Source organism: Coregonus lavaretus (assembly GCF_964263955.1).
Source record: "Coregonus lavaretus genome assembly, chromosome: 27".
In the NCBI taxonomy this organism is placed as follows: domain Eukaryota; kingdom Metazoa; phylum Chordata; class Actinopteri; order Salmoniformes; family Salmonidae; genus Coregonus; species Coregonus lavaretus.
In genome coordinates, this window is record NC_140014.1 from 9,369,359 (window position 1) to 9,394,204 (window position 24,846).

Here is a 24,846-nt window from a genome sequence, read left to right on the forward strand (position 1 = left end):
GAATGATATGATATCCCATATTGTGCATTGGCAGACCAAATTCATACACACGTTTCTTCTGCAAAGTTATCTGAAACTGCTGCCTTCCTTGCATTCATTCCCCGTAGGCCTGCTGCACTGTCATCCTTTTTAGGGCATTGCAATGTGCGGAAACCTACGCTCTAATATTCAAAGAGAGGCTCATGTCTCATGTTCCTGCCCCTTTGAATTCGGCATGTTTCGCTCTTTATTCAGCTGGACTTGAGGAGAGGCGGGACTCTACAGCAGGGAAGGGCGTTCTTGTTACGGTCAGACCCTACTAGTCACACAAGGGGTGGGTCCACCGGCGCAAAGGAAAACCCACCTTTTTCATTGTTAGGGACGCGGTGGAATGTGATGGTTTGATCCTACAGCGCAGGGAGTGGAGGGAAGAAACAACCAAGGAAGTTCAGGAGATTAAAAAAAACCCGTCCCGCTGGTGTACTAGAAAAATCTGTGAAAGGGCTTGTGTTCAGTCTTTGGTTCAAACCTACAGAGTCATCTTGTCGGCACTGACTCTTCGACACCAACCGAATGAATTTAGGGACTATCGCAGATCTTTTTCATGGCAAGGTAGGTGAACTAGTGTTTTGATAAATATAAAACTACTTGTATAACTACATCAATGGAAAAATGTAACGGTGCTACTGTAACTTCCTGAGTTCGACACGGGAAGGCATACTCCGAACTGCGGCAAGTTTTTACCCCTCCTCCCCCTGCTCTGCTGCTGCAGCCAAAAGGAAGCCTCCATGAAACACCGGACTGCGACTAAAAACCTGGGCCACGTTCAGTAGGCAAACGGTGTGGAATGTTGCAGAAAGAAATGTCACGAAAAGTGACGTGATTCCATATTCTTCAAGTCAGAGAACATGTTTGTACAGTGCTACATATTTCCAGGTCCATTTATTTCAATATTTATATCTGAATATTCTACAACGTTGTGCCCTTCTGAGCAGCCAGGTGGTTAAAATTGTGTAAGAGTTTAAAGTTCTCCTAGTTTTAAGCATTCGTAGTTCACTAACAAAATGTAGCCGTTATTATGATTACGAGTGGCTAGCCCACTTTTACGTCCAGTGGGGATGTGCTACTCTCTGGATGGAATGTTGGGGTTTCTGAACAGGAAAGTAAATATTTTCCTCGAGAACAATGTATCATCCGGCTCAGGCGATTTCTTGAAATGAATTCGCAACACTAGTAGCCAGCCACCTTTCCACAATTCGACAAATTCCACTGTCCACTAAAGAGAGCTACAGTCCACTGTCACTTTGAAGATTTAGTTCCCAGTACAGCCTAAAGTAGACCGTTTTTTACAGGTCAACTGGTCTGAGCAAGATGGCAGTAAAAGCCCTTTTATCTATATTGACAGATAATATTTTAGCTGGTTCCCAAGTAGCCCAATATTGGACTAAAGGAGCCTAACGTTACGCCTTAGTCCAAGGACCTTACATGTTCTGTTTTAAAGGGCGAATTGGCTCTGGAAGCCAAAACAGCCAAATACTCCATCTAAACGTGAATCAATTCTAAATTGCAGTATGGTTGTATAAACATTAAATAGCTCTACTTTCATATCACATAACAATTATTTTAACAACAGCCAACAGTATTTTTCAGTGACAACACGTTTGTGGCGGCTTGTCTTCCGTTTACACACCGGTGTTCTGAAACGCAAATGGCTAATTAGCACAGGTAGTCCACTGTCTTCCGTCAGTTTATAAAGGTGTATATCAATTTAGCCTTTTGTTTTTTGAAAAGTATTTCTTGACGATATGAAAGATAAGGTCCTTATGTTTCCAAAACTGTACCGCAAGCGATGCCTGTTAATGTTCAGACCGAGCGTCTCGGCTCTTAACAAAACTCCCTCCTACAGACGAGCCTTTGTCTAATGACTCTTATGTGTAATGTAATGGAAGTGAGAGTCATGATCAAGGGCTAGTTCCCAAGTAGACTATGATGACAGCCATAATTGGAATGATCTTCAAAACATGACCTCTATGGCTAAGTCATCAAATGTGTTTAGGTCAGTGCTCAAATTGTGAATACAGCAGGGAATGATCAGACTCATACATGATAGACAACTTCAACTTGGAATTGCCTTGATCGATGGCAGGCATTGTCCATTATTATTTGTATAGATCTACTTCATATGGGAAGGGAGTTTTCCATTCTTCTCTGCAGATCCTCTGAAGCTCTGTCAGGTTGGATGGGGAGCGTCACAGCACAGCTATTTTCAGGTCTTTCCAGAGATGATCGATCGGGTTCAAGTCCGGGCTCTGGCTGGGCCACTCAAGGACATTCAGAGACTTGTCCCGAAGCCACTCCTGCGTTGTCTTGGCTGGGTGCTTAGGGTCGTTGTCCTGTTGGAAGGTGAACCTTTGCCCCAGTCTGAGGTCCTGAGCGCTCTGGAGCAGGTTTTCATAAAATATCTCTTTACTTTGCTCTGTTCATCTTTCCCTCGATCCTGACTAGTCTCTCAGTCCCTGCCGCTGAAAAAGATCCCCACAGCATGATGCTGCCACCACCATGCTTCATGGGTAGGGATAGTGCCAGGTTTCCTCCAGACGTGACGCTTGGCATTCAGGCCAAAGTGTTTAATCTTGGTTTCATCAGACCAGAGAATCTTGATTCTCATGGTCTGAGAGTCCTTTAGGTGCCTTTTGGCGCTTTTTGGCAAACTCCAAGCGGGCTGTGATGTGCCTTTTACTGAGGAGTGGCATCTGTCTGGCGACTCTACCATAAAGGCCTGATTGGTGGAGTGCTGCAGAGATTGTTGTCCTTCTGGAAGGTTCTCCCAACTCCAGAGGAACTGTGGAGCTCTGTCAGAGTGACCATCAGGTTCTTGTTCACCTCCCTGACCAAGGCCCTTCTCCCCTGATTGCTCAGTTTGGCAGGGCGGCCAGCTCTAGGAAGAGTCTTGATGGTTCCAAACTTCTTCCATTTAAGAATGATGGAGGCCACTGTTCTTGGGGACCTTCAATGCTGCAGAAATTTTTTTGGTACCCTTCCCCAGATCTGTGCCTCGACACAATACTGTCTCGGAGCTCTACGGACAATTCCTTCGACCTCATGGCTTGGTTTTTTGCTCTGACATGCACTATCAACTGTGGGACCTTTTATATAGACAGATGTGTGCCTTTCTAACTCATGTCCAATCAATTGAATTTACCACAGGTGGACTCCAATCAAGTTGTAGAAACATCTCAAGGATGATCAATGGAAATAGGATGCACCTGAGCTTTTGTACAAAATAATGTATTTCTGTTTTTTATTTTAGTAAATTTGGAACAATTTCTAAAAACCTGTTTTCACTTTGTCATTATGGGGTATTGTGTGTAGATTGATGAGGAAACATTTTTTATTTAATCCATTTTAGAATAAGGCTGTAACTTTAACAAAATGTGGAAAAAGGGAAGTGGTCTGAATACTTTCCGAATGCACTGTAGGCTACATATAACGAGTGTCAAAGGAATGAGGTGCAACACTGAGTCTGAACAGCAATGCTCCCCCAGCTGCAGTACTAGTAGCAGCAGTGGAATAATAATCTGGAAGGTGGGGCCTGTAAAAAGAGAGCGAGGGAGAAAAATAGAGGGGACCTGCCTTGACCTGTTTCAGACATGAAGGCAAATCACTGATTGCTTTCCAGTAAGTCCCAGAGCCAGTTACTAACTCTGCTACTGCTTCCACCCCTTCTGATGGTGGGAACACTAGTACAAGCAAGTTGGACTGGGAGATAGGTATAGCTGCATGCATTGGAGGTTTACTGTATGTGCATACAGGGCAATGACCTATCCATTTCTGCCTAAGTAGGAATTCAGAAGAACACAGGCATTAATGTTGTCGATACAAACCACTTCCTACCTGGTAGACCTTACAGCCAAGGAAAAGGGCATTTTATGTCTATGCCAAACCGCTGAGAGGTTACAATGCCAAACCAAGCAAGCTCGACACTTGAATTGCAATCCCTTCATATCCTGCCTGTATGAACATTGGCCAAGTGGACGTGTTGGCCAAGTGGAGTGTACAAAAACTAGAGTGCTGTCCTGTTCCACCTCCATTTGGACTCTTCGTGCCAGTCTACTGTAGCAAACTTTACTTTCACCTTTGACTGGTCACTTGGTAGGTTTTTCCATTGGGGTTATGTCACTTTTGCAGTTTACTTCTTCTTAGTGTACATAACGTAGTATAAAGACTATTGCTGAGAATTTGAATCCTTACAGTGACTATGTAGGAGTGCCTGCTAACTTTGTCATTCCAAATTGACTTTTTATGCTATCGAGTGAACGCAAGCAAAGGGGCAGAGTGTGTTCAGTGGCCAAGTGTGTATCGCCCATGCAAAGTAATAATTTCTCCCCTTCTCTCTTTTTACGACCTGGGCTTACACATGATTAGGTTTCCACTTGATGGAAGCATGCAATGAAATGGCATTTGCTGCCTTTGGCTGAAACTAAAGACTAATCATTATGGGTGTCCAATAAGTGTAATTATCAGACTTACTAGGCAGACTTGAGGATTACGGAGTGGCTCAATGACTAGTGTTGGGATTAAATAGAAAATTGTGGTTTGGCTTTTCAGACCACTTGGTACATTAAGGAGAAAGTGCTCTGGTGTTGGTGACTTGGTGCGTTATGGAACTGTAATGGCGTATAGCCCTTAATTGCATAAGTTTAAAATGTTATTTTAGTGAAGTACTTTCACTCCAAGAATGCGACCCCACCCTGGGACGGCATAGTCAACGATGCAGAGGATGATGTTCCAGGTTTCTTTAAAATGGACCTCCCTGAAATAGCTCAGATGAGTCATATTGAGTTTAGTGAAGCACACAGCCCACATTTATTGTGATAATGTAATAATGGCCTGAGTATCCGGGACAGGGGCTCGTGTTGATGCTACGCAGGCCAGCTGGACACTGCTGCCTTAGCGCCAGCAAAGGGGAATGGATTTATGCTATTGACATTCCTTGGACTGTGTGTGTGTGTGTGTTAAGGAGGGTTATAAATGCCTCTATGGAGTCTGCTAAGACTGGCTTTGCCTGTTGGGCTTTGCCTTTTGGGTGTGTTTATTGGTGTTTTTTCCCCAATGCTGCCTCTATGTTCAGGACCCTGGGAAGTGTTAGTGGCCCTTAACCCTTTTCCTGCCAGCCGCGCTTTTATCAGTGGCGTGTGGGTGACGGGGCTTGTCTCTGATTTCAGCTGGAGTTCAAACCACTTGTACTCTGTCTGTACTTTCTTGCTGCACCGCTGACCTGTCTTCAGGTCCTAGAGAGTGCGAGTGTCAGTAAAACGTTCCCAGTTCACACCGCTGTTCACTCACTCATTATAGGACAGCCTTTGACCTACTGGGGCAGATCTGTGGTCACTCCAAAGATGTCAGCCCGGGCAAAACTACGCTATATTTACCCTGTACTGATCTACAGTATATTCCTGTATAGGCCAGGGTGACTTTGGCACTGGCAAGACTTATTCAGATTTTTTAGTTACTATGCGTCGTTGTTACTAAACAAACCGGATATAACTTTATTTTAATGTTCCATTCCATTTCCACTACAACACAGTGAACTAGCCTCTGGGCACTGAAACCCAAGCCCGTGCCCATAGAGTCATGCAAAAGACTAATCAGGTATTTATCTCTTTTCCCCAGATGCACAGACGGAGTGGGTTAAAAAAGTAGAGTATCCGCCCAGACCCCTTTTATTCATGGTAATTTGAGAATAGGGTCATTCCATTTGATTTGAACAAAACTTACCATTCATATTTGCCCATGGTAGAATTGGTCAAAAAGTAACTTATTTTGGACTTGAATGGCAAAATATTTAGGGGATAGAGGTGCTCAAAGTTGACCCATTTTGCATACCCCACTCTACCATCAGACATCCATGTCTTAATCACTGGAAAAGAAAAACGGTTGAGCTTGATATAATTTAAAAGCTTACAAACAGGGTTTTCAAACTATTTTAGAATTTCTTGATTTAGCATAAAAAAAAAAAAAAAAAAAATTGTAGTTTATACCCTACTTTACATAATCTGAGGTGTTTGTTGTGCCCACCATGGGTTGAGACACAGCATACACTTTAATGCAGGGTGGGTGTCATTTCAATCATAGAAATTCACTACATGACCAAAAGTATGTGGTCACCAGTTCGTCGAACATCTCATTCTAAAATCATGGCCATTAATATGGAGTTGGTCCCCCCTTTGCTGCTATAACAACCTCCACTGTTCTGGGAAGGCTTTCCACTAGATGTTGGAACATTGCTGAGGGACTTGCTTTCATTCAGCCACAAGAGCGTTAGTGAGGTTGGGCACTGATGTTGGGCGATTAGGCCTGGCTCGGAGTCAGCGTTCCAATTCATCCAAAGGTGTTCGATGGGGTTGAGGTCAGGGCTCTGTGCAGGCCAGTCAATTTCTTCCACACCGATCTCGACAAACCATTTCTGTATGGACCTCGCTTTGTGCACGGTGGCATTGTCATCCTGAAACAGGAAAGGGCCTTCCCCAAACTGTTGCCACAAAGTTGGAAGCACAGAATAGTCTAGAATGTCATTGTATGCTGTAGCATTAAGATTTCCCTTCACTGGAACTAAGGGGCCTAGCTCGAACCATTAAAAATAGCCCCAGACCATTATTCCTCCTCCAGCAAACTTTACAGTTGGCACTATGTATTGGGGCAGGTAGCGTTCTCTTGGCATCCGCCAAACCCAGATTCGTCCGTCGGCAATGTTCCCTCTAAGCTGCGTGCAGTAGCCCGAGCCTGCCACGCAGCAGCTCCCCCTGGACTGCCACACAGAGTGCAGAAGAAAAATCTCATTGAACTTTCTAGAGTTTTCCCTGTTAACACTATCGTTTCCCTTTACTGTGGCAATTGTGATCGAATCAACGCAATATTAGCCACTTTCAATGCTACATACCGAAACAAAACGAACTATGCAAGAGATTTTGTTGAAGGCAGAACGCATCGGAGTAGGATTCTATTGCGCATGACTCAGCCCGTACTCTACACAGACCGGTGCGGCATAACCAATCAGAGCTGCAGTAGGCCTATATGCAAATAGACCACTGCCATATATGGATCTGTGCCATTTACTTTCAACTGGAATGTTTTACAGCTGTGGTTGTGAGTAGATGCACTTATTTTGAGATCAAAGCAAGAGCTGCATGTAGCAACCTGTGCACATTTTGTTCATATCCTTTGCTAGTTAGTGAGTTATTAGCCCAGTTATAGATAATTTGTAGTCAGCAATAGGAGAGTGATTTGCTTCCTACAAGAGCACAAATCGTGTGCATTTCGTGAGTCTTTGAAAAGAGAGTCATGAAAATAAGTGTTTTTTGTCTTAAAGGGGCAGTGTTGTATTTTGAGACAGGCTTGAATCAGCTAGGTAGCCAATAGGCAGAGGATAGCATAATTTGTCTGAGTCTCTGTTATAATGGTATGTGAATAGTAATGCATTTTCTTTTGTAAAGTGGTTTCTTTCATCAAGCAACACAACATTTTCAGTCACCTCCTTGTGGATAAAAAGGTTAATGTCAAGCCCTGCATATTTTTTTCCAAAAGTCTCATGGAATGTAGACCTACATGTTATGGGATGCATTTTCTCCATTGTTTTTGATGATAGGCCACTGTTCGGCCCACATTATGATCAAATAGCCACAGTAGCCTACAGTCGTGGTCAAAAGTTATGAGAATGACACAAATATTTGTCTTCACAAAGTTTGCTGCTTCAGTGTTTTTAGATATTTTTGTCAGATGTTACTATGTTATACTGAAGTATAATTGCAAGCATTCCATAAGTGTCAAGGGTTTTTTATTGACAATTGCATTAAGTTTATGCAAAGAGTCAATATTTGCAGTGTTGACCCTTCTTTTTCAAGACCTCTGTAATCCGCCCTGCCATGCTGTCAATTAACTTCTGGGCCACATCCTGACTGATGGCAGCCCATTCTTGCATAATCAATGCTTGGAGTTTGTCAGAATTTGTGGGTTTTTGTTTGTCCACCCGCCTCTTGAGGATTGATCACAAGTTCTCAATGGGATTAAGGTCTGGGGAGTTTCCTGGCCATGGATCCAAAATGTCGATGTTTTGTTCCCCGAGCCACTTAGTTATCACTTTTGCCTTATGGCAAGGTGCTCCATCATGCTGGAAAAGGCATTGTTCGTCACCAAACTGTTCTTGGATGGTTGGGAGAAGTTGCTCTCGGAGGATGTGTTGGTACCATTCTTTATTCATGGCTGTGTTCTTAGGCAAAATTGTGAGTGAGCCCACTCCCTTGGCTGAGAAGCAACCCCACACATAATGGTCTCAGGATGCTTTACTGTTGGCATGACACAGGACTGATGGTAGCGCTCACCTTGTCTTCTCAGGACAAGCTTTTTTCCGGATGCCCCAAACAATCGGAAAGGGGATTCATCAGGGAAAATTACTTTACCCCAGTCCTCAGCAGTCCAATCCCTGTACCTTTTGCAGAATATCAGTCTGTCCCTGATGTCTTTCCTGGAGAGAAGTGGCTTCCTCGCTGCCCTTCTTGACACCAGGCCATCCTCCAAAAGTCTTCGCCTCACTGTGCGTGCAGATACACTCACACCTGCCTGCTGCCATTCCTGAGCAAGCTCTGCACTGGTGGTGCCCCGATCCCGCAGCTGAATCAATTTTAGGAGACGGTCCTGGTGCTTGCTGGTCTTTCTTGGGCGCCCTGAAGCCTTCTTCACAACAATTGAACCTCTCTCCTTGAAGTTCTTGATGATCCGATAAATGGTTGATTTAGGTGCAATCTTACTAGCAGCAATATCCTTGCCTGTGAAGCCCTTTTCGTGCAAAGCAATGATGACAGCACGTGTTTCCTTGCAGGTAGCCATGGTTAACGGAGGAAGAACAATGATTTCAAGCATCACCCTCCTTTTAAAGCTTCCAGTCTGTTATTCTAACTCAATCAGCATGACAGAGTGATCTCCAGCCTTGTCCTCGTCAACACTCTCACCTGTGTTAATGAGAGAATCACTGACATGATGTCAGCTGGTCCTTTTGTGGCAGGGCTGAAATGTAGTGGAAATGTTTTTTTGGGATTAAGTTCATTTTCATGGCAAAGAGGGACTTTACAATTATTTGCAATTCATCTGATCACTCTTCATAACATTCTGGAGTATATGCAAATTGCCATCATAAAAGGTGAGGCAGCAGACTTTGAAAATTAATATTTGTGTCATTCTCAACTTTTGTCCACGACTGTACTTGGCCACTGTTAAAGTTTTAACTTAAAGCGGGTACAGCCTCATTGTTCACAGTAAACGCGCTCTGGAAGTTGCACAGAATTTTCACAACTTTGAAGTTTGTGCTCAGCAGACCTGAAATTTGCTAAGTGTCTAAGAACATTTTTGGGCACATTGTTGTTCAGACTGCCAGATGGTAAAGTGTGATTCATCACACCAGAGAATGCGTTTCCACTGCTGTAGAGTCCAATGGCGGCGAGCTTTACACCAATCCAGCCGATGCTTGGCATTGCGCATTTCCCATTTCATGAAGATCCCGACGACAGTTATTGTGCTGACGTTGCTTCCAGAGGCAGTTTGGAACTCGGTAGTGAGTGTTGCAACCGAGGAGAGACGATTTTCACGCGCTTCAGCACTTGGCTGTCTCATTCTGTAAGCTTGTGTGGCCTACCACTTCGCGGCTGAGCCGTTGTTGCTCCTAGACGTTTCCACTTCACAATAACAGCACTTACAGTTGACAGGGGCAGCTCTAGCAGGGCAGAAATTTGACGAACTGACTTGTTGGAAAGGTGGCATCCTATGACGGTACCACGTTGAAAGTCACTGAGCTCTACAGTAAGGCCATTCTACTGCCAATGTTTGTGTATGGAGACTGCATGGCTGTGTGTTCGATTTTATACACCTGTTAGCATCTGGTGTGGCTGAAATAACTGAATCCACTAATTTGATGGGGTGTCCACCTACTTGTGTGTGTATATGTATATGTATATGTATATGTATATGTGTATAATTGATAGAATGGACATATCCCTTCAAACCACTGCAATTGAGCTGGTACATCATTGAAATTTAATAGAAATGTTTACTTCTAATTACTACCACAAAGAAGGCTGCCGGTCCACCCACCGTCAAATTAAAAGGGGAATTTCTATTTTCTATATTTAAATAGCTTTCCTATGGAAGTTTGACAGTATAGATCTGCTCTTCCCATCCAAGTCAACATTCTCTGATGTGTGGACCCCCAACCATCTTTGTGCTACCATTTGAAAGTTAAAATTTAAATTGTATTCCCATTTTAGTACATTTATCAGCCAAAACATGACACCCACCCTTAATTCAAGAGCATGCTGTGTCTCAACTGATGGCACAACAACACACACCTCAGATGATTTAAAATAGGGGCTACAACATATGCGGGGATAATTGACATTTAAAAGTAAAAAAATGACTATTTTATAAAAAGTTTTTTTCAAGAAATTATAAAATGGTTTGACAACCCTGTTTGTAAGCTTTTAAATGACATCAAACTCAGTTAATCTTTTCCAGTGATGAAGACATGGATTCCTCATGGTAGGGTAGGTTATACAAAATGGGTAAACTTTGATCACTTCTATCTCCTAAATGTTTTGGAATTCAGAAAACGTTACTTTCTGACCACTTCTACCATGGGCAAATATGTATAGAAAGCTTTGTTCAAATCAAAACGGGTGCGGTCAAAAAGTGATAATAAAATGGAACGACCCAATAATCCCGTGAGGGACACACAATAGATTGCCCCTCGTGGTGTAGCTTTGCGCTATGACTTAATCTAGGTCTCCTGTCACTGTTGTCATGCTGTAAGCATGGGTGGGTGTCCTAACGTAGAACAGGGCTGGAACGTAAGGCCCAGGGGGGACTTGAGTTTAATTTGGTGTAAGTTAATTTTGTCTTCCAACCCTTCAGAACTGAAACATTTTGGTTTGAGTATGCCTCAAGCGGAGGGATAGTGTGTGGTTTGTGTGTGTGTGGGTTGAAAGATGAAAGGTACAGTACGGCTACGTGGCCAACATGATTGGGTCGCTTCGTGTTGACGTGTCCTTTTTGCGGTGACTTTGGCCTCGTTGGTGTAAAATGGGCTTCCTGTTATTGGAGGTTCCGATTGGATCTGGCAAACCTCTCTTTCAACCCACTGATGGGGGATTGAGGCTCACCCAAGCAGCAGGTGATTGTGGGTAGGGAGGAAAAGGACTGTTTGTGGAGCAATGAGCGCCGTATTTTTGGTGGTCTGCTTTGATGGAGCACGTGGCTTTGTTATATTTCGGGATATTATTTTTGACTACAGTGAGGGAAAAAAGTATTTGATCCCCTGCTGATTTTGTATGTTTGCCCACTGACAAAGACATGATCAGTCTATAATTTTAATGGTAGGTTTATTTGAACAGTGAGAGACAGAATAACAACAAAAAAATCCAGAAACACGCATGTCGAAAATGTTATAAATTGATTTGCATTTTAATGAGGGAAATAAGTATTTGACCCCTCTGCAAAACATGACTTAATACTTGGTGGCAAAACCCTTGTTGGCAATCACAGAGGTCAGACGTTTCTTGTAGTCGGCCACCAGGTTTGTACACATCTCAGGAGGGATTTTGTCCCACTCCTCTTTGCAGATCTTCTCCAAGTCATTAAAGTTTTGAGGCTGACGTTTGGCAACTCGAACCTTCAGCTCCCTCCACAGACTTTCTATGGGATTAAGGTCTGGAGACTGGCTAGGCCACTCCAGGACCTTAATGTGCTTCTTCTTGAGCCACTCCTTTGTTGCCTTGGCCGTGTGTTTTGGGTCATTGTCATGCTGGAATACCCATCCACGACCCATTTTCAATGCCCTGGCTGAGGGAAGGAGGTTCTCACCCAAGATTTGACGGTATATGGCCCCCTCCATCGTCCCTTTGATGCGGTGAAGATGTCCTGTCCCCTTAGCAGAAAAACACCCCCAAAGCATAATGACGGTGGGGATGGTGTTCTTGGGGTCATAGGCAGCATTCCTCCTCCTCCAAACATGGCGAGTTGAGTTGATGCCAAAGAGCTCAATTTTGGTCTCATCTGACCACAACACTTTCACCCAGTTCTCCTCTGAATCATTCAGATGTTCATTGGCAAACTTCAGACGGCCCTGTATATGTGCTTTCTTGAGCAGGGGGACCTTGCGGGCGCTGCAGAATTTCAGTCCTTCACGGCGTAGTGTGTTACCAATTGTTTTCTTGGTGACTATGGTCCCAGCTGCCTTGAGATCATTGACAAGATCCTCCCGTGTAGTTCTGGGCTGATTCCTCACCATTCTCATGATCATTGCAACTCCACGAGGTGAGATCTCGCATGGAGCCCCAGGCAGAGGGAGATTGACAGTTATTTTGTGTTTCTTCCAATTGCGAATAATCGCACCAACTGTTGTCACCTTCTCACCAAGCTGCTTGGCGATGGTCTTGTAGCCCATTCCAGCCTTGTGTAGGTTTACAATCTTGTCCCTGACATCCTTGGAGAGGTCTTGGCCATGGTGGAGAGTTTGGAATCTGATTGATTGATTGATTGCTTCTGTGGACAGGTGTCTTTTATACAGGTAACAAACTGAGATTAGGAGCACTCCCTTTAAGAGTGTGCTTCTAATCTCAGCTCGTTACCTGTATAAAAGACACCTGGGAGCCAGAAATCTTTCTGATTGAGAGGGGGTCAAATACTTATTTCCCTCATTAAAATGCAAATCAATTTATAACATTTTTGACATGCGTTTTTCTTGATTTTGTTGTTGTTATTCTGTCGCTCACTGTTCAAATTAACCTACCATTAAAATTATAGACTGATCATTTCTTTGTCAGTGGGCAAATGTACAAAATCAGCAGGGGATCAAATACTTTTTCCCTCACTGTATATATCTTATTGTTTTTACTATTGCAATATTATTTTTGAGCTAGTTAGCTGTACCTGCACCAAAACTCCAGTATTTTCCGTTCATAGCTTTTTATTTCCATGACTGACAAACTCGTTTTCTCATGGCACTCTTGTCCCTTTGCAGCAGACATATGGTGAGCAATATATTTGGAACATCGTATTGCAATAAAATCACAGTATCGAATCACAATACATAGAATAATGAGAATCGCAATATAGAGTACCAGTCAAAAGTTTGGACACACCTACTCATTCAAGGGTTTTTCTTAATTGTTTTACTATTTTCTACATTGTAGAATAATAGTGAAGACATCAAAACTATGAAATAACACATATGGAACCATGTAGTAACTAAAAAAGTGTTAAACAAATAAAAATATATTTTATATTTGAGATTCTTCAAAGTAGCCACCCTTTGCCTTGATGACAGCTTTGCACACTTTTGCCATTGTCTAAACCAGCTTCATGAGGAATGCTTTTCCAACAGTCTTGAAGGAGTTCCCACATGTGCTGAGTGTTTGTTGGCTGCTTTTCCTTCAGTCTGCGGTCCAACTCATCCCAAACCGTCTCATTTGGGTTGCGGTCGGGTGATTGTGGAGGCCAGGTCATCTGATGCAGCACTCCATTACTCTCCTTCTTGGTCAAATAGCCCTTACACAGCCTGGAGGTGTGTTTTGGGTCATTGTCCTGTTGAAAAACAAAATTATAGTCCCACAAAGCGCAAACCAGATGGGATGGTGTATCGCTGCAGAATTCTAAATAAATCACTGACAGTGTCACCAGCAAAGCACCATCACACCTCCTCCTCCATGCTTCACGGTGGGAACCACACATGCGGAGATCATTCGTTCAACTACTCTGCGTCTCACAAAGACACGGTTGGAACCAAAAATCTAAAATTTGTACTCATCAGACCAAAGGACAGATTTCCACCGGTCTAATGTCCATTGCGCGTGTCTCTTGGCCCAAGCAAATCTCTTCTTCTTATTGGTGTCCTTTAGTAGTGGTTTGTTTGCAGCAATTCGACCATGAACAGTTGATGTTGAGATGTGTCTGTTACTTGAACTCTGAAGCATTTATTTGGGCTGCAATCTGAGGTGCAGTTAACTCTAATGAACTTATCCTCTGTAGCAGAGGTAACTCTGGGTCTTCCTTTCTTGTGGCAGTCCTCATGAGAGCCAGTTTCATCATGGCGCTTGATGGATTTAGCGACTGCACTTGAAGAAATGTTCAAATTTCTTGATATATTCCGGATTGACTGACCTTCATGTCTTAAAGTAATGATGGACTGTTCTTTCTCTTTGCTTATTTGATCTGTTCTTGTCATAATATGGACTTAGTCTTTTACCAAATAGGGCTATCTTCTGTATACCCCCCCCCCCTACCTTGTCACAACACAACTGATTGGCTCAAACGCATTCCACAAATTAACTTTTTAACTAGGCACACCTGTTAATTGAAATGCATTCCAGGTGACTACCTCATGAAGATGGTTGAGAGAATGCCAAGAGTGTGCAAAGCTGTCATCAAGGCAAAGGGTGGCTACTTTGAAGAATCTAAAATGTATTTTGATGTGTTTAACACTTTTTTTTGGTACTACGTGATTCCATATGTGTTATTTCATAGTTTTGATGTCTTCACTATTATTCTACAATGTAGAAAATAGTAAAGATAAAGAAAAACCCTTGAATGAGTAGGTGTGTCCAAACTTTTGACTGGTAATGTATATTGTATCAGCACCTAAGTATAATGATAATATCGTATTGTATGGTCCCTAGCAATTCCCAGCCCTAGTATAGATGTGGCTCTTTCTTACTCTTGTGACAAGCTAGCAACCCAGTATGTTAATACCAAGCTTTGGCAGATAACTGTTGTCCTTCCTTATAATTAAGAGAAACCTCATGGCTCAAATAAAGGCTCTGAGTGTGCCCAATTGTAATAATAGTAAATATTTTATTTCCTTTGTAGAGGACAGGCAGTTGGCTGTCTGCCTGACTAAACGGTTAGCATTAGTTGGCTGCTGCTAAATTCACCTAAACCTACCTCTCTCTGATGGGGAAGTTAAGAAACCACTTGAGATAAAATTCCTGAGCCAATAAATACTTCATTTTCACACCCTGCACTTTGTAGCATTTCCGTTTCCAAAAGCGTAGATGGTGGGAAAAGCTCTCCATGGCTTCCAAGTTTGTATTGTGAATTGATACGAGCTAGCTAGCTTTTGACAGACAGAGCGCTAACGGCTAGCATAACAGGTGTGATGGTGGATGGATGTGTTTGAATGTGAGGAATTGGTCAGAACAGAGACTGTAAAAAATACCTTTCTGGATGATTTACCCATATGGCCCACTAGCTGTAAGCCAACTGTTGCTTGGTCTTGCTTTCTTTTGGTCTCTACCTCCACCTCACTTGTCTGTTACTGCTTTTTAATGCAAGCTTTTTTAAGGCCTCCATTTTGGTCAGTACAAGGAGGCTACAGAGGTGATTAAAACATATTGCCTCAGATTTTTACTGAAGTTTCTCAGGCATCTTTTTTGGCACCTATATCTGAAATAGGGATTATCCAAAAGTCGAGGCTCACGCATCAGACTTACAAAACGCCTCGTTGCCCCAGTAGTTCATATTTATGGACCTCCAAAGCCTGCTATCCTCCATCATAGCCTCAGAGAACCGACCTGTAAACCATGTGAAGGCATTTAGAAAGTAAGGAATGTTCAGAAGGGGGGGGGGGACTTTCATCATCTGGTCTTCATTTGGCCTGCTTAGCCATCCTCCATTTCCTTATCACTGAAACAGAGACTGATTTTTGTGGATGTTGTTGCTGCGACACCAGAATAGAATACGTTTCCTGCTTAGTTACATGATGACCCGTATATGTTATAGATTTTTCTGTGTTGGTACGTTAAAGGGGCAATAAAAACAAAAACATTTCCCATTCTTATCTGCGGCTCCCCGACGTGTCCCTTTCGGCTGTTCTCACACGAGGAGTCCTCCCTCCTTTCCAGCTTGTTCCAGGGGTATTTTTGGAAGTTAATGAAAAGAGAGATCTGAGCCGTTTACCCTTAAAAGGGATGTCTGGGTCAGCTGGACGGAAACATATTAATGTCCTTAACATTGTGTGTGTTGAGGTTGGGCGATATTACGATAGCATCGACTGATTGACAGGCATCGTCTATCGATGGTGATGACATCGTGATGTGACAGACGATGGTTCAGCCTATTTGAACTTGGCTGGCGCCCCACAGTAAAGAACGGAGTCTCTCAGTGCACACACAGCAGGACAGCACACAAGTGACACTCAAAGTAATTTGCCTATTCCTATTTGCTATAGTCTATTTCAATAAATGTGATACAGAACACAAGAGAGGAATGTAGCTCAGAAAGAGCAGAGAAAGAATCAATGTCCAGTCAGAAAATATTGTTTCTGTCGGATGCATGGGCTTTAGGCTATAGTCTAAACCTATTATTGTTTTAATAACATACACTCCTTAACTATCTTGTTTTGGCTGTAAAAAAAAAAAAAAAAAAAAAAACATCTCTCCATTCGAGAGGCTATATGAATATGAAGGCTACGCTTCATCGTTTTACGTATTGCTTTCTCCCGATCAAACAATGAATGTAACTAAGTTCCATTTCAAAATATTATTTGAGTAGCCTAATATAGGCTATTCTCAATCACAGCTTTATGATAGATAGAACAAACAGTATTATTTATTTTTCTATTTTATGAGACAAAGCGATTATTCAGTTCTGAAGATGGTAGACTGCATCTATCCAGCCCATGATGTCACTACGGTAAGACAGCCCGTTCCTCATCAAACAGTTACTGCACCATGACCGCGCGCCTCACAGACACACACACACACACACAAACCTGCTCCATGCTGAAAGTCCTCCACCAGAAAGGAATATTAGAAAATAGATTTGTATTATTTGGGACCTCTCTCTAGAACTTTACAGTTGTTAATACTCTGAGCTGGGACGATAAACCGAAAATGATCGACACCGATCACTTATCACAGGCATTTTGCTGATATCGTTCATTACGATAAGTAGCCTATACTAGAGAAATGTGAAGTTTGAAATGAAATAAGTTTGCTAATATGTGTGATTGTTAATTGGCCAATAGATGGCTACAACCATCAAACTAGTAGTAGTAGTTTAAAGGATAATAATACAAAAGAAACTTGTGCACATTGTTATAAAGTTATCGTTCTATTTATTATTATGGCATCAATTCAGGCAATTTGGATTTTTGTCCATATCACCCAGCTCTACTCGGAGCACTGTACCATTTTGAGCATTGTAATCGGTGTCTTTCAACTCCCGCACCATGGTATTTGGTACAAATGTTCCCACGCATCTCTTTTTCTACACTCGCAGGATTTACGATATTTGGTCTCTTACTTTCTGCTGCCTTTTCGGTCGAGACGGTCCTCTGTTTTTAGTTCTCCGGGCCTGCTGTTGGCAGAGGGCCGGTCGGTCCAGCTTGCTCATGTTGGCGTTCGGTCTCCAACAGCGCTAGCTAGCTGCTGCTGTGCTGTCTCAGGAGCTCTGAGAAGACAGCGAATATGTGGTTGACTGACTTTGCCAGAAGTGCCTCAAGATTGTACTCACGCTTCAAAGTGTGTGAGGGGAGGATGGATGGTGATAGATAGGGAGAGACGTGGGTAAAATGTGTAATTTTTCATTCTTGGCAGTTCCTCCTTAACTCGTTCCTTGCCTTGCTGCTATGCTTAGTTTTTTACTTCTCGGGCAGCTGGATTCTAGTCTTCACCAGAGGGAAAGAGGGAGGGTTGGAGAGAAGAAGAGGAAGAGAAAGCGAGTGAGTGGGTGGGGGGGGAGGAGGGACAGTAGGCTGCTTGTTAAATATGACCTCTAGAACGCTCATGAGCTGTGATTAGCGTATTTGGTGTTTGAGAGAGTGAGAGGGCATCTGGTCAACAATCTGGAGCAACTATGAACTAACCCACCTCATTATAATTTAGCCACAGAGAGAGCCCTGCCTGCTATAGCCAAGTAAGCCCATATAAATAGAATCTGGTAATTTTATTTCTATGACGTAAAGTGCCTTCAGAAAGTATTCACACCCCTTGACTTGATTAAAATTGATTAAGTGTATTTTTTTTGTAAACGATCTACAAAAAATAGTCTGTCAAAGTGGAGGTACATTTTTAACATTTGTAAAAAATGTATGAAAAATAAAACATATCTTGATTACATAAGTGTTGAAACCCCTGAGTTAATACATGTTAGAATCACCTTTGGCAGCGATTACAGCTGTGAGTCTTTCTGGGTAAGTCTCTAAGCGCTTTGCACTCCTGGATTGTACAATATTTGCACATTATAATTTTAAAAAATTGTTCAAGCTCTGTCAAGTTGGTTGTTGATCATTGCTAGACAGCCATTTTCAAGTCTTGCCATAGATTTTCAAGTAGATTTAAGTCAAAACTGTAACTAGGCCAACATTCAATGTTGTCTTGGTATGCAACTCCAGTGTATATTTGGACTTGTGTTTTAGGTTATTGTCCCGCTGAAAGGTGAATTTGTCTCCCAGTGTCCGTTGGAAAGCAGACTGAACCAGGTTTTCCTCTAGGATTTTGCCTGTGCTTAGCTCTATTCTATTTATTTTTAGCCAAAAAAACTCCCTAGTCCTTGCCGATGACAAGCATACCCATAACATGATACATGCACCACCATGCTTGAAAATATGAAGTAGTATTCAGTGATGTGTTGGATTTGTGCCAAACATAAAAAAGCCACATTTTGTGCAGTTTTACTTTACTGTCTTATTGCAAACAGGATGCATGTTTTGGAATATTTTAATTCTGTACAGGCTAACTTCTTTTCACTCTGTCATTTAGGTTAGTATTGTGGAGTAACTAAAATGTTGTTGATCCATCCTCAGTTTTCTCCTATCACAGCCATTCAACTCTGTAACTTTTTTAAAGTAACCATTGGCCTCATGGTGAAATCTTTTAGCGGTTTCCTTCCTCTCCGGCAACTGAGTTAGGAAGGACGCCTGTATCTTTGTAGTGACTGGGTGTATTGATACACCATCCAATGCGTAATTAATAACTTCACCATGCTCAAAGGGATATTCAATCTGTCTGTTTATATATATTTACCCATCTAGCAGTAGGTGCCCTTCTTTGCGAGGCATTGGGAAAACCTCCCTGATTTTGTGGTTGAATCCGTGTTTGAAATTAATTGCTCGACTGAGGGACCTTACAATTATCTGTATGTGTGGGGTACAGAGATGAGGTAGTCATTCAAAAATCATGATAAACACTAATTATTCCATGCAACATATTATGTGACTTGTTAAGCGCATTTTTACTCCTGAACTTATTTAGGCTTGCAATAACAAAGGGGTTGACTACTTATTGACAAAATACATTTCAGCTTTTCATGTTTAGTTAATTAGTAAACATTTAGAAAAACATAATTCCACTTTGACATTCTGGGGTATTGTGTATTAAATCAATTTAAATTCGGGCTGTAACACAACAAAATCTGGAAAAAGTAAAGGCGTGTGAATACATTCTGAAGGCACTGTAAGCCAACAAAAGCACCAGGTAAACCAACTGTCTTGGTCTTACACCCACTCTCCCTCTGGTCCTCTCTGTTATCTGCCCGAAAGGGGAGCGGGCAGGAGGGAGAGCTGCTGGACTGCATGTGAATGAGTCCTCACTGAGTGATGTCACTTGGCGCCTAAGATAACAGCCGTGGCCTCCGTCCAGCCTTGGGATCCAGGAAGGGGGTGGGGAGCAGGGGAGGTTTATGACCCGTTGGCTCACGTTGCCGTGGCAACCCCCCAGCATGTTTTACACATCCCTATCAGTCCATCTGTGTGTGTGTCGGTCACACTGTAACACGTGTGTGAAAGAGAGAGAACGCAAGGGAGCGCTTCTGGAAGCCGGCTTAGTCTGGCTGAATGACAGAAATCCCTCCTCTCTGGCCCGACCCTGCAGATGGAGAGAACGAAAGGAAAGAAACGGGAGAGCGAGGGTGAGAGAGGGATGACACAGACACCTGTATCAACATCCAACCCCATAACTGGTTTCATAAATTCACTTCCTCTGTCGGTTCGCAGGCAGTACCGTGGTCTGTGCTGGTTGCCTGTAGGGAGGATGGTGAGGGTGGAGCAGTAAGTAACAGAACACTAAGAAAGTACCTTCAAAGAAAAGATGGTGCTTTCCCTCTTTCTTTCCCTCTTCTTGTCATTTGTAATGCTCCTGCTCCAGATCATGTATCCAAGTCTTCGGAGGCTAGCAAGCTTAAAGGGCAACTCTGCCACTTTTCAATTATTCATTATCTCCAGCACCAAACCAGTGTCTACATATGTGAAAAGGACACATTTCTATGATCTGTGGTTAAGATAAGGCCCTAAAAAAAATGTGGGGTGACATCACAAGGTAGGATTAAAAGTAAGACAAAGTGAGTTTCTAGCCAGAGGGAGGGTATTTTATTGCTCCTCACTTCACTAAAAATCTCGTAGTGTTTGAAAATCACTGTTTTTAAAATGTTTTAACTTTTGATGTCATCAGGTAGAACTTTTTAACATTATATATATATATTTTTTTAAATGCACTTTTCACATATGTAGACACTGGTTTGGTGCTGGAGAAAATGAATATGAGGTTGAAAAGTGGCGGAGTTGCACTTTAAGGGTTTTGTACTAGCTCTAAGAAGTTGAAGGTTCAGGTTGGTTTGAGGCAGTTCTACAGCTGCACCATCGAGAGCATCCTGAATTGTTGCATCACCGCCTGGTATGGCTACTGCTCGGCCTCCGACCGCAAGGCACTACAGAGGGTAGTGCGTACGGCCCAGTACATCACTGGGGCCAAGCTTCCTGCCATCCAGGACCTCTATACCAGGCGGTGTCAGAGGAAGGCCCTCAAAATTGTCAAAGACTCCAGCCACCCTAGTCATAGACTGTTCTCTCTGCTACCGCACGGCAAGCGGTACCGGAGCGCCAAGTCTAGGTCCAAAAGGCTTCTCAACAGCTTCTGCCCCCAAGCCATAAGACTCCTGAACAGCTAATCATGGCTACCCGGACTATTTGCACTGCCCCCCCACCCCCACCCCATCTTTTTATGCTGCTGCTACTCTGTTAATTATTTATGCATAGTCACTTTAACTCTACCCACATGTACATATTACCTCAACTAGCCGGTGCCCCCGCACATTGACTCTGCACCAGTACCCCCCTGTATATAGCCTCCCTACTGTTATTTTATTTTGTTGTTTTATTTTACTTTTTTATAAAAAAATAAATGCATTGTTGGTTAAGGGCTGTAATGTCTACACTTGTTGTATTCGGCGCATATGGCAAATACAATTTGATTTGATGTGAACTGTCTAAAACTAGCTTTGTCAATTATGTTTACTGCTGGCTGGACAGGGATGACACTTGTTGATATGGTACTGCAATCCTGTGTGATAATGGATATGGGTCTGTATTTCTGTCGTTCTCCCTCCAGCACTGTAACGTAGAGCCTACATGTAGAATCCCTGCACCGTCTCTCTTCTGTCTCCCTCTCCTCCTGTGTTCTAAGCCTGGGATCTAACAGGCGGCTTTCAGAATAAAATTCATTCTCCGGATAATTTTTCTTGTGATCAGAAAATGTTCATGTTCTCAGGGTAAGGAATTTTCAGACGCTTGGGCGACCCAGGCTTCCCTTTCCTCCCCCCAACCCCCCTCCGAGTGTACTTCTCTATTTTCTTCTGACGCTATGCAAGTGACTTATTTTATATTTTGCTTTCCATAAGCAAAAGCGCTAACGTGAATGGATGGAAGCTTTCGGCAATGGCATGCCCATATGTCGCTTTTTTCCCCCTCAGTGTTATTTTTCGAGCCGATCCATCTCGAACTCAATCAGCGCTTTGAAAAAGGGCAGCGTGTAACGAGTGGGTTGGGTTTCTCTCTTCCCAGCCAACCCATTGCTTTAGGAACTCCTCATGCGAGCTAAATAGCCATAAAAATAGAATGGTTGGTGAACCACACTTTTTTTAGCTCTGTTTTAATGAATATTTCGAAGCTGCTGGCTCGTTTTCAAGTCACAGGGTCGTCTTGTATCCAGGCATTGGGGGACAGAAATAGGGCCGTCATCACTGTTTGATCCATTCTCTCTAACTTCTCTGGTTGGAGTGCTTTGTTGACTTTGGCCCGGTCTGGCGACGGGGTCTGCTGAGGCAATGCGCACGCACACACACGGCCCATGTGCGAGGCATCACTCTCCCGCCATCTGGAGGGCCCTCATGCAGCCTCTCATATACCACTCCTTCACCCCCTTCTTTTTTTTATTTTCCATGCCCATTGGTAGCTCACTCGCGTCACGGCACATTTGCTGTTGAAGTTCCATATTAAGCTTAAAATGTCCTACTTGACCCAGAGTTAAGTGTGAAATCTCTGTTGTAGGGTTGGTTTACCAGACACAGATTAAGCCTCGTCCTGCACTACAAAGAACATTTAATAGAGAATCCCAAAGAGTTGAGAGGATTTGTGTGTTTTCTCCACTGTCCTCTTGCTAGTAGGTTTCATGAAATGCTCACCATCGCCATTTTCCCTGTACAGTAGCCAACTTTCATGTCACAAGGTGATTTACTCTGTGTCGTTATGATTGTTTTATTGGACCTGCATACACCCATAATAGGATATGTAAGGCACTTCGTCTGGCATTCCTGCCTCTCCCTCCCTGCCTCTGTGACATGGGCCTGCCTTTGTCCTGAGTAATAAGGCTACAGGAAGGCCTGGCTACCGCGGTAGCTCGCTCCAGCCCCACAGGAATCCTTAACACTCCCAGACCTGACTAGCTCATTTGTGTGTTCTGGAATACCGGGCATTTTTTTATGATCCAACAATGATGGGCTTTTTTTTTTTTCTCTTCTTCTCGTGCGTCTGGATTTATTTGTCAAACTGGCCCTCCTCCCCTTTTGCTGTGAACTGAACAATGCCGTGTCATGGTTCTACATGTTGGGTTCAGTTACTTAATTGAGCCACAGTTTGCGCGTTCTCATTTTCTCACTGTGGCATTGCTGCTATACTCAGCATCCTCGGTCGTTCCCTCCTCAGTGACATACGTCATTCATTTTACTGTGTTGGTGCTCTTGATGACTTTGATAAACATGCCTCTGAGTGCCAGATGTGAGTTTTCCCCTCCCTGGTCAATCAAGGGCACAGTGACTGGTGGTGCCAAGGGCCAAGAAAAATGTTCGACCACCGACTTGGACCGACCAACTCTTTGTAACTATCCCCTTTTCACATCCTCCCTCTCTCGCTCCCTCTCTCCTGCCCTTTTCCTCTCCCTTTCTCCCTTCATTTCCCTCTCCTTCTCCCTGTCCTGCCCTCATGCTGGTCTGAGGATGGGTGTGGATAGGTGGGCCCCAGCGTCGGCCATGAAAGAATGCAGTTAAAGTCCTGTTTTATCTGCTCTCCCTCCGAGCTGGATGTCTAAGAGGCATCTGGTCCCCCAGACATGCCAAACACAAAAGCCCCGAATGGGCAGCAGACCTTTATAAGAAAGCAATACCAATCAATTCAGCATTGTTGTTCAAGTCCAAGAAATACCTTTTTACCCAAGTTAGTCACTCTTGAGTGGATTAGCCTGGGGAATGTACTGTAAGTATTTTGAAATGAAGAGGAGCAGTTGTCTAGTATTTCTGCTGTTGGTGATAACGATGAGAATTGTCAAGTACTTTATTTTCATTTGTTGCGTTTCGCTGTGTTCCCTCTGTTGGGCGTACAGTGCGGAACAAAAGCCGAGCCGTTTGAAAGAGAAGGAGACTTAATGGTGCTTTTCATCTTGGGATAACCCATTTATAATAGCACGTTACAACAAGTTCTTCAGGTTTTGAGTGAAATGAAGGAGCTCGTAGGCTGCTTGCCTCGGGGCATATGACAGCTCTATCAATATGGTACAACATTGCTGTCCACTTTCCCTATCTGATGAAATGCAAATACAAGCAGGAGGCATGCACTTGCGGTTTGTAAATTGCCTGCAAAAGACAAATCTATTTGGTGTTCTGTTCTTTTCCATGTTGTTCTCCTCCCTCCACCCTCCCGGCTTTGTACCTCTCTCGGGGCATCCTGTTCAGCATGTTTCATTTGGGCATTCCTTTCCTTCGCTCGCAGACAAAACAACCAGAGAACTTTCTGAGTGAGCCACAGCCCCCCCCCCCCCACCCCCAAATCACTCGCAGGAAATGGGCTCCCATGCAAACTAGCCCCAGCGCAAAAGAACCCTGCATGTATTTTAAGGCCCTCAAAGGTTGAGTGAAGGACATTCATTGTACATGATCCCCCCCCCCCCCCCCACACACACTTTTTTCTCTCCCCTGCTCTCTTCCCCTTAGTACTTTTATTAGCCTTTCTCTGTATTTAACTTGAGAAGTACTTTAAGGTGTCTCAATGTTGTTTCATAAAGGTCCCAAAATGTGGTATTTCTAGTTCTTTGTACTGTACCATGCCCCTTGGTGTAATCATAGAAAGGTACAATTTCAGAAGTAACTTGATGTACTTTCTCAAGCTGTCTTTCCGCTAGCGGTCGTAGTTTAAATTGATAGGCGAATGGCATAATAATACTCCCTGCTATTCAGCTGACGTAGACTGGGGATGCATGTTTTTTGCGTGTAAAGGATGAGGGCCGAGGCCGCCTTCGAGAAGGATGTGGCTGATGTTCAGTTTACCATTGGTTTTCAATGATTTAAGGGAAACCACACAGAGCGAGGGAAAGGGCCACTTCAGAATGTTTGGGGCTTAGAAATAATGGTCGTCATGTCATGCGAGTCTGTTTACTTCTTTATTTGGTTGTGAAACTGAGGGTTTGTCCCTGGTCAATGTTTGAGGTCTTTTGGTGTCTCTGAAATATCTGTAAGGACGTGCCAACGAACTGGGATCCGAAACATTTACGTTGTAGTAACAGGAGA

General features: G+C 43.3%; 1 protein-coding gene across 1 annotated transcript in view; it reads left to right on the plus strand.

Annotated features, from left to right (window-relative positions):
• The first annotated feature begins 356 nt into the window (after positions 1-356).
• luzp1 (leucine zipper protein 1) overlaps positions 357-24,846 on the plus strand; it is an 85,517-nt gene continuing 61,027 nt past the window's right edge. Inside the window, exon 1 of the mRNA XM_084143586.1 lies at positions 357-591. The gene's annotated coding sequence lies outside the window, so the exon portion shown is untranslated. The remainder of the gene's footprint in view (positions 592-24,846) is intronic.